Source organism: Meriones unguiculatus, chromosome X (genome assembly GCF_030254825.1).
Source record: "Meriones unguiculatus strain TT.TT164.6M chromosome X, Bangor_MerUng_6.1, whole genome shotgun sequence".
NCBI classification, from domain to species: Eukaryota; Metazoa; Chordata; class Mammalia; order Rodentia; family Muridae; genus Meriones; species Meriones unguiculatus.
Window position 1 is genome coordinate 73,645,112 of NC_083369.1, and position 9,426 is coordinate 73,654,537.

The following is a 9,426-nucleotide window of genomic DNA, read 5'->3' on the forward strand; positions in this document are numbered from 1 at the left end:
AAATTTCAGTGTGGATATATCGCACAAAGCCTGCCCCACCTGTAGATGAAGAGCTTTGGACAATGGCTGCTGAGAGAGGGAAATTCAGCCTTTTCCAGTGAGGAACACCCTGTTGGGCTATCCAAATGCCCTACAGACGTGTAAGTGAGAAACACTAAGTAAACTCACAAAGTTGTATTTATATACATAAAGTGTGTGTGTGTGTCTTTGTGTGTGTGTGTGTCTAAAACCATAATGTAAAAAGAAGTCCTAAATGAGAGAGAGTTGGATAACACTGGGCAGAAGGAGGAGATAGAGGTGTGAAAATGATGTAAATGCAAGATTCATATTTGAAATTTCAAAAAAATTCAATAAAAAAGGGCAAAGAAAAATAAGTACTATAAGTTCCACTTTATGGCAGTTATATTTGGCAAATATATCCAGTGCCTACCTCAGATTTACGTGTAGATAAATTATGAATGTTCTTATAAGGATGTCCTATTTATTACATGCTTACTTACATAAGCTTGTTTTGTTTATTGGAACTCATTGGAATACTACTTTGCACCTAGGAAATACACACTGACAAGTGTAGTTTCTATAACTCTTTTCCTGATTTGTAAAGAATTAGGGTGATTGATTAATGGATTTGGGCATACGTATAATTACCAAGTTCTTCTAGGCAAGAGGAGGTTTCATTTTCTATTACATTCATCTTTAAATTGCGAACAATTCTTGTGCATCTCTAGACTTTTTTTTTAAGGATTTGGTGGTATTATCAGCTCATGGTTCAAAAATTAAGCACTGCTGCTGTTATCTCTGAATTGATGCATTTTGTTACCCAGTGCAATTGCTATCCTGAAAGTTAATAAAAAAGGAAAATCAATCGAATTAATATTGAAACTATTGAACAAAAGTTTGGCTTCAAATGAGAAATATTGGCTGGTGGAGTAAAGAGCAAGATAACCTCACACCATCGAGTGATCTATGATCCCAGACTCCTTCACAATGAACCCAAACTCTGTCTGGTATAAGTATGCCTGTTGATATACCACACTACCCAGATTCGTGGTATCTGATAATGACATAGCTTTGGTGCACATTAAAAACTAGTAAAAATTCAAGCTCATTTAATTTCATACATCTTGCATTGGCATAAAGCAAAGTCACTGAGGTAAGGATTAAACAATAAATCCTCTCTCTGCCTGTCAATGAGGACTGGATGGATCCATGTTCTGGCAGTTCTTTGTAGGTACACCATGACACTTCACTTTCTTCATTCATTTTCTCATTGTTACTCTAAAAGACTAAGATTCTTTTTTTCCCCACTTTAAAGATATAAAAAGAATATAAATGTTTTACAAAATCAGCATACCATGCATGAAACTTCTCTCATTGCACTATGTAGGTTGGCATCCTTTGTGATTTGCTTTTGTAAAAATTTTAGTTGCCCGGATTACAGATAAGAGATTGAGAATATGCATTCAAGTCTCATTACCCTAAAGCAATTGAAAGCGCAGAAGTGTAAAAGCAAAATGCCAGCTTCTAAAACAACAGAGATAATCAGATGTGTCCATTCATAAAGGTACTTGCTGCGCAAGCCTAATGGCCTTAGCTAAATCCCAAATAGCATAGTGGGAGAAAAGACCTGACACCTGAGTGTGACATAGGGTGCCATGTGCACAGTGAATGTCAATGAAAGTGCCTGGTGTACAGTCTGTGACCATTCCTATGCTCTACATACAGCCTGTGCCAGTTAATGTGCCAGGGAACAGCATATGCCTGTTACTGTGAAAAATGTACAGCCAATATGAATTACTGGGCACCAGGTACAGTTAATGCCAGTCACTATGCCTGGCTTCAGCCTATGTCTGTTCCTGTGTCCCATGTACAGCTTATGACATTCAATATGCCAAAAATACAGTGTATGCTATTTACTGTGCCCTGGGCACAGCCTATGCCTATTCCTGTGCCCCATGTCCAGCCTATGCCAGTTTCTGTACTCCATGCCCAGACTAAGCCAGTTAGGGTGCCGCGCATGCCACATATGCCAGCATGTGGTGCACAGCCAATGCTGGTCTGCATGGCCTGTATGTAGTCCATGCCAACTGCAGGGCCCCCTGCACAACCTTTGCCAGTTTTGGTGTCCACGGTCCAGCCTATGCCAGTGCTGGTGCCCTGCCGCCGCCTCCATCACAGGTTTACTGAGCAGCAGCTGCAGGACCTGGAGTGCATTTTCCAGAAAAATCACTATCTCCGTGCTGAAGAAAGGTAAGCAGATTATGTGGCCTCAGGTCATTAGAGGAGGAGCAAGCTGGTACAGAGAGGCCTCAGGCTCTCTGGCAGTTGTCCTTCTTGTCTTTACTTATTGCACAGTTTTGATTACTTTTTAAAGTGTTTTTGTCTGAGGGTCTTTTCTTGGGGGGAGGATCTGTGCCTCATGTCTGCAAGTCAGAGGACAGCTTTGAATGACTTGGTTCTCTCCTTCGGAGGTGTGGGTCTGAAGTTCAAAACCAGGTTAGCAGGGTAGCATGTTTATTTGTTGAGTAATCTCATCTGCCTCCACTTTGCCCTTTAGAACTAGAAGCCACCCACAAAAGCCAGCCTGCCAGAGCCTTGCCTTACTGTCCTGGTGTTCTGGGATGGGAGTGGGATCTATGCAAACTGGAAGAGGAACTGTTCTCATGTAGGGTCTAGGTGGACCAAGTCAAAACCTTTGTCAGTGTCCATGGATCTAAGTAAGGTTCTGTTAGGACAGATCCAAGAAACTGAGGTGTGGTTGGTATAATATGGGGTGACATTATGTCTTTGTTTAAAATGTTGCTAAGTGTGTACAAAGTGTATATTTTTGCTTTATATTTGCTAATTGTAAACACATCAGCACATTTTTCTTCATTGCTGTTTTGGCGTTTTTTCTGAACATTTTTTGTGTCCCGCCTAAAGACAGTTGTCTATAAAGGTAAGGCCAGAGTTGGCCATAGTGGCTTCTCCCTGTAATCTCAGCATGGAGAAGGCCAACCGAGTTCCCAGAGCCTGAGCTACAGAGAAGAACCCAATCTCATCACAGAAAAAAATAACCTATGTTTATCAAAGCAGACATGTGTGTTGTCCGAGCCCTTGAACATAGAGGAAGCTAGCATTGACATTCAAGGTCATCCTCAGTTATGTGACTAAAGCCAACCCACTCCCCAGGAGACCCTTTCACCAAAGCTTTAGTCCTGGGTTTTGTTCTGTTGTTTTGTTTTTATTCTAATTTTCTTATAGAGGGCTTCACTCTGTGGCCAGGATGGCCTGGAACTTGTAGAGAACCTCATGCTGGTAATTCAGAACTGTGTGGCCAGCATTGAAAGGTTGTATAACCTTCATTTTATGCCTGATGCGATTTTAACACTTCATTTCCTGGGACTGACAGAATGGCTTAGCAGGTAAAGGCTAATGCTAGCCTGGGATCCAGAGAGAACCAAGTCCTTCAAGCCTTGCTCTGATTTCCACAATTACATTGTGGTCATGTGCAATCATGCACACGCGCACACACACACACACACACACACACACACACACACACAAGCACACGCACACAGGCACACATACTCTCTCACACATTCACACAGAAGCAAACACACTAAATGAGGCAAATGTACCATAATTTGCTCCTCATAATGATCACCATGTTGGACATCATTATGTATAAACTGAACTTAAGGTATCCTCAGGTAATTTCCAAGAACTCATCTTCTTTTATTTGTGTTTATCTTTCCACCATGGCAAACATCCTCACAAAGGTTCTTCGTGTGTGTGTGTGTTTGTGGTTCTTCTTTTGTATTGTATATATTTGGAGGCTGTCTTATGCTCCCCCACACCCAGTGTTGGGAGCATTTCTTTAGAGGCTTTTGCTGTCTATATTAATGTTTTAAATTACATATTAGATATGTGCTTAGGGTTTATGTCTATTGATAGCACCTTGCTGAAGTATTAAACTGGCCTGTAGAAATTGACTGTCTTAGAGGGTAGGAGAGTGAAACAAACATTTTAATAAACTTAAAGAGTCTTTTACATGCTTTACTTCATCTGTGATGCCAAACACTGTCCATATGTCATTTTTCTCTCAGGAAACATCTGGCATTATTAATGGGTGTGACGGAGGACAAACTGCAGGTGAATAAGCAACAGAAAGCTGTTTGACAACATGGTTTCTCGAATGCTCCTTCAGGTCTAGGGCATGTTTGCCCTGTTACTGAGGTTGTACTGTTGTGTTTGTCTCACCATGTCCCAAAATGACTCTTTAAAACAGATTTCTTTGAAAGTGTGTGTGTGTGTGTGTGTGTGTGTGTGTGTGTGTGTGTGTGTTTGCCAGATGTATGTGTTTGCCAGATGTCTCTCTCTGTGTGTGTGGTGCACACCTACCTATATTTGATGTCCCATAACTGGAGTTACAAGTGATTGTAAGCCATGAGGCATGGGTGCTAGGAAATGAATTCAGGTCCTCAAGAACAGCAAATGTTCTTAATCCTTGGGCCATCTCTGCAGCTGCCTCAAAGAGATTTTGAAGCCTGTGGTCTGTGTGCATAGAAAATGAAATCAGAAGGCTCACTGTACAGAATGGGCACATGTACCATGGCACATAACTTACAGGGTCAGATTGAATACATGGTTAGTTCACAGGCAGAACTCATCTCTTATAATGTTGATGTAAACTTGTTTAGGCAGAGATTGTTGGGAATGGAGAAAGCATAGTGTCAACATGGTTGATCCCCCTGCTGTCCTGCTGTTTTGAAGTGCCAAGTAAAGCCACACAGAAAATGTGGCATTATAATTGTCTGGAGCATGCCAGTACATCTGCTTGAAAATGTTGCTAATATCCTCCAGATTATGGTAGAGTATGGCATGCTATGGTATGGTATGTTGTGGTGTGGTGTGATGTGGTATATTGTGTTGTGTTGTGGTATGCTATGGTATGGTATGCTGTGGTATACTATGGTATGGTATGATATGGTATGGTATGATATGATATGGTATGGTATGCTGTGGTATGCTTTGGTATGGTATGATATGATATGATATGATATGATATGGTATGGTATGTTGTGCTGTGTTTTGGTATTGTATAGTGTGGTATGCTATTGGTGTGGTATGCTATGGTTAAGGTATGTTGTGGTATGGTATGCTATGCTGTCTTATGTTATGGTATGCTATGGCATGGTATGGTATGCTGTGTTATGCTATGGTGTGGTGGGGTATGGTAATGGTATGGTATGGTGTGGTATGGCGTGGTATGATGTGGTGGGATGTGGTGTGGTGTGGTATGGTATGGTATGGTATGGTATGGTATGGTATGGTATGGTATGGTATGGTATGGTATGGTATAGTATGGTATGGTATGGTATGGTACAGTCTATTGAGAGAATTAAAGCATGCAATGTTTGCACATTTGTCCAGGGAATATTTTTCAGTGTTCTGGACAGGAGCCAGGCCCCCACATTCTAGACATGCACTGGGCCCTGTGTCAGCCCTCAGCCCCTCAAAGAATTAGAAGACTGAGACCCCAGGATCTTCTGTGAAATATAATACTTAATTTAATTTATATTAATATATATTATTGCAGGTAACATTAGAATAAAATATTGCAGGTAACATTTTAATATAAAATATTGCATGTGATGATTTATATTATTATAACCTGGGACACCATGTGTTTTTTGACTAATTATTTAATGGAATAATTATTAAATAATTAATTATTAATAATTAATAATAATTAATTTCTGATTAATCCCAATTACTATCCCAAACAAATCCATCTTCCTCACCTTGTAGAGATAGTTTAGGAAGAGAAGAGAGCAGATGTGGAGAAGGCAGGGTCAGCCAGAGCCTAGTGGTGGTGATCCTCCTGGGACCGACTCCAGCTCTCTCTGAGATTGTGCAGGAGACCTGGTGTGATGCCCCTGACCAGGAGCTGCTTGCAGATGCATATTTTCTCTACCAACATGTTATTACATCTTTATCCCTAAGCACTTGTATTTTTTTTTTGATGAAGCAAAACTTGTTATTTATTTAATATGTTTGTTACTTCATCTATTTTTTGTGTGTCAAGCATTTATCTGTACTTTCATCCAGTGGAAAAATGCTACTAAAGGACTAATTTCCCTACCATGAAATATAACAATCATGGAAATTACAAATTTTGCACGAGAAATGGATTTATTCAGAAGCAATCAGGATTGAGAACTAAAGAAAATGTGTGGGAGGCATAGCAAATGATTTAAAAAATATTTTCAGCTTCTTTGCCTCATTTGTCTTGTGGAGTAGTACAGTATGCGTGGCAGTCATCAAGGAAATGCCCTTTAAACAGAATGACAAGGTCTCCTTCTGTGGGTGACATCACCGAGTGACCATCCATAGGCTTTTAGTATCACAGAAGCTTGTCAAGCGATGCAGTAGGTGTGCACTCACCCATACAGTCTCTTTTCCCTTGTTATGACTTCTTCATCCTCACCCTGACCATATTGGACCACAGATGTGTAAGAGGGGCAAGGACAATCCATAGGGAAAGACAGCATTTACCCAGACAGACCTTGGTCTAGCCACACTGGGATTTCATATCCACACAAACTCTGAGAGAATTTTTTGTGCTTTTTTTGTTTGCTTGTGATTTTGTTCTGTTTTGTTTCTCAACTCTATTTGAAATGGACAAAGTGATAGTTGTGTTGATGAGTTTTTGTTGGTGGTGGTGGTGGTAGTAACTAGATATAAGCTAGAAAAATTTGGAAAGCGGAGATCTCCATTGAAAAATGTCTCCATCCTATAAGCAATTTGTTGGCATTTCCCTAATTAATGATTGATATGCCAGGGTCTCTCCCTCTGTGGGAAGGATCACCCTTTTCAGGGTATCCTGCAGGATATAAGTGTAGGCTGCCCAAGCCATGAGGAGGGAGACACTAAGCAGCATTTCTTCATGGCCACTGCTTCAGTTCCTGCCTCCAGTTTCCATCCTAACTTTGTGCAACAGTAGACAGTATGCTCTGAGATGAAATAAACCCCTTACTCTCCAAGTAGCTTTTGCTCATGGTGTTTTATCACAGCAACAGAAAGCAAACTCAAACCAATACACATAGCATATGTTCACACAAGATGAACTGATAAAAAAACACCCAAGCATTTCTAATGTTCAGTTAGCAAGGATCGTGGTCCAACCTCCTGATTACTGGGTAAATTAAACATTTATTCAAGCATATTTTTTTCTCTTTTTCGTTTATGATAAAGTGCACACATGTGAAGGACAGATGACAACTTATGTAGTTGGTTTTGTCCTTCTGTATGACCCCTTAGAATCAAATATGGGTCATCAGTCTTGGGCAAAACTGCCATTATCCACTGTGTATCTATTCATCCTAGAAAATGAAATATTTACACCACAACATGCACAAAATAAAGGTTCTTTAAAAGAAAATTCACCATTCTGGCTGCACAGTCCTGAATTCCTAGCATGAGATAGGCTGAGTCAAGCAGCTCCCTGGAAGTTACAGATTCTGTACTGACGATGAGAAGAAAAAGAAACATAGGCTAAATAAAATAAAAGACAAGAAAAAGACAATCTAGGTCTCAATTCCCAGCATGTAGGGTCTCTTGCAGCAAAGTCTAAGTATGGCCTTGGATTTCTGATCTACCCTCCCCTACCTGCCAAGTGCTCTGATGACATATGTGAACCACTACACCCAGCTTGTTTTTACATGCATTTAAAAATTTTAAAGTGGAAATATATGACAGTATCATATCCAGTAGCTGCCCATAGGCATTGTCTGTCCCTTGGGAAGAGGCACCTTCTTTCCCAGGTTGTCACAGTCCCCACTCTGCTTGCTCCTCTCATTTTGTTACCTGCCTGGCCATGGTAGTGTTTGAATACTGATCATTGTGTTTCTTAATGATGCAAAACATCAGACATATCAAGGCAGAGAGAGTCAAACACTGAAGCTCTTGCACCTCTCACTCAGTTTCTACTCTTACACATGAAATCTGGTAATTATGTAATTATTTTCTAAACATGGAGAACTAATATAAATATACCACCTTCAGATTTTGAAGGACAAGTGTTCCTAAGATCTGCATCAAGCTTTAGAACAGCAGTCCCACTAAATACAATTATGTAGGTAGTGATCTGGAGATAGTTTTTGTTCAATTTATGTAATTTTCAATCTGGTGTCTACGGGGAAGACACATTCTGCACTTGTAGATGTGGATGAAATTAAATAGGTATCATTTCTTTCAAGCTTTCATGTTAGTGTCTGACTCTTTTTACCTCCTGACCTGAACATTATTAACTCTATAGTATCTAAACAAAGGCTTCTTTTAAGCAGTAATTTCCACTCAACAGTAAGTTGAAGGAGACCACAGAACTGAGTTTCAAACAAGACTTTCTACAGTAGTTTTTAAAAATCAAAGAGATTAATCTGAGCACAGTGTGATTAGTAAACACACAAGTAGAATCTCAGTGTTTATGCATGACAATGCCTTACAGTCCTTACTTTTCTAAGACCCTGATTTGAATCAAATCTATTTACACAAGCCTCTTGTCAGGCCAAATGTTACCTACTTGATTTATTAAAATCTCTTGTTAAAATAATTACCTTGCTGACCAGCAGGAATCTGTATATGCTGATACCCAAGGTATATAGGCCCAAGCAATCTTGAATCTTAAAGTTGGTCTTGGTTCAACAAAAGTGAGAAGTGTGTCCAGGAGTATAGAATGAGGTCTGGGCACAGGTCCTGCTGCTTTAGACTGGGTATCTCGTTAAGCCAGTTATTTAATCCACAGTCACTTTGTGGATTTCAAATACTTGAGAAAATGTTGACTGTCCCCTAGACTTAAAGCCTCTATCACCCATGACTGTGAAAGGGGACAGAAATTCCTGGACCACTGCCCTAGCTAGCTGTATGTCAACTTGACAAAGCTGGAGTCATTTTGAAAGAGTGAACCTCCACAAAACCTGGAATTTGCTTTGTAGACCAGGCTGGCCTGGGAGCTCATATGTATGTGCCTGCCTCTGCCTCACAAGTACTACTAGGATTACAGGCATGCTCCACTGTGGACAGCAGTTTCGTTTGATTGTCTATTTAATTTTCTTCGGTGACAATCAGCACAGATTTTCTGTCTGCCTGTCAGAAGTTCATCATTTGTGGTTGTTGCTGTTTGTTTGTTTTGTTTTGTTTAGAATTTCTTTCTTTCTTTCTTTCTTTCTTTCTTTCTTTCTTTCTTTCTTTCTTCCTTCCTTCCTTTCTTTCTTTTCAACTTATTCACTTTGTATCCTGGCAGTAGTCCCAGGCCCACCTACCCTCCCTTTTCTCCTCCTCCTCCTAGTCTACTGATAAAGGAGGTCCTCCTCCCCTTCTATATGACCCTAGCCTATAAGGTTTCATCAGGGCTGTCTGCATTGTCTTCCTCTGTGGCCTGGT

General features: G+C 40.3%; 1 non-coding gene across 1 annotated transcript; it reads right to left on the minus strand.

The window, feature by feature from the left end:
* Positions 1 to 9,088: 9,088 nt before the first annotated feature.
* Positions 9,089 to 9,152, minus strand: LOC132650206 (small nucleolar RNA SNORD43). The gene has a single exon (XR_009588589.1). It is a non-coding gene; the product is annotated as a small nucleolar RNA SNORD43 (small nucleolar RNA).
* Between the last annotated feature and the right edge of the window lie 274 nt (positions 9,153 to 9,426).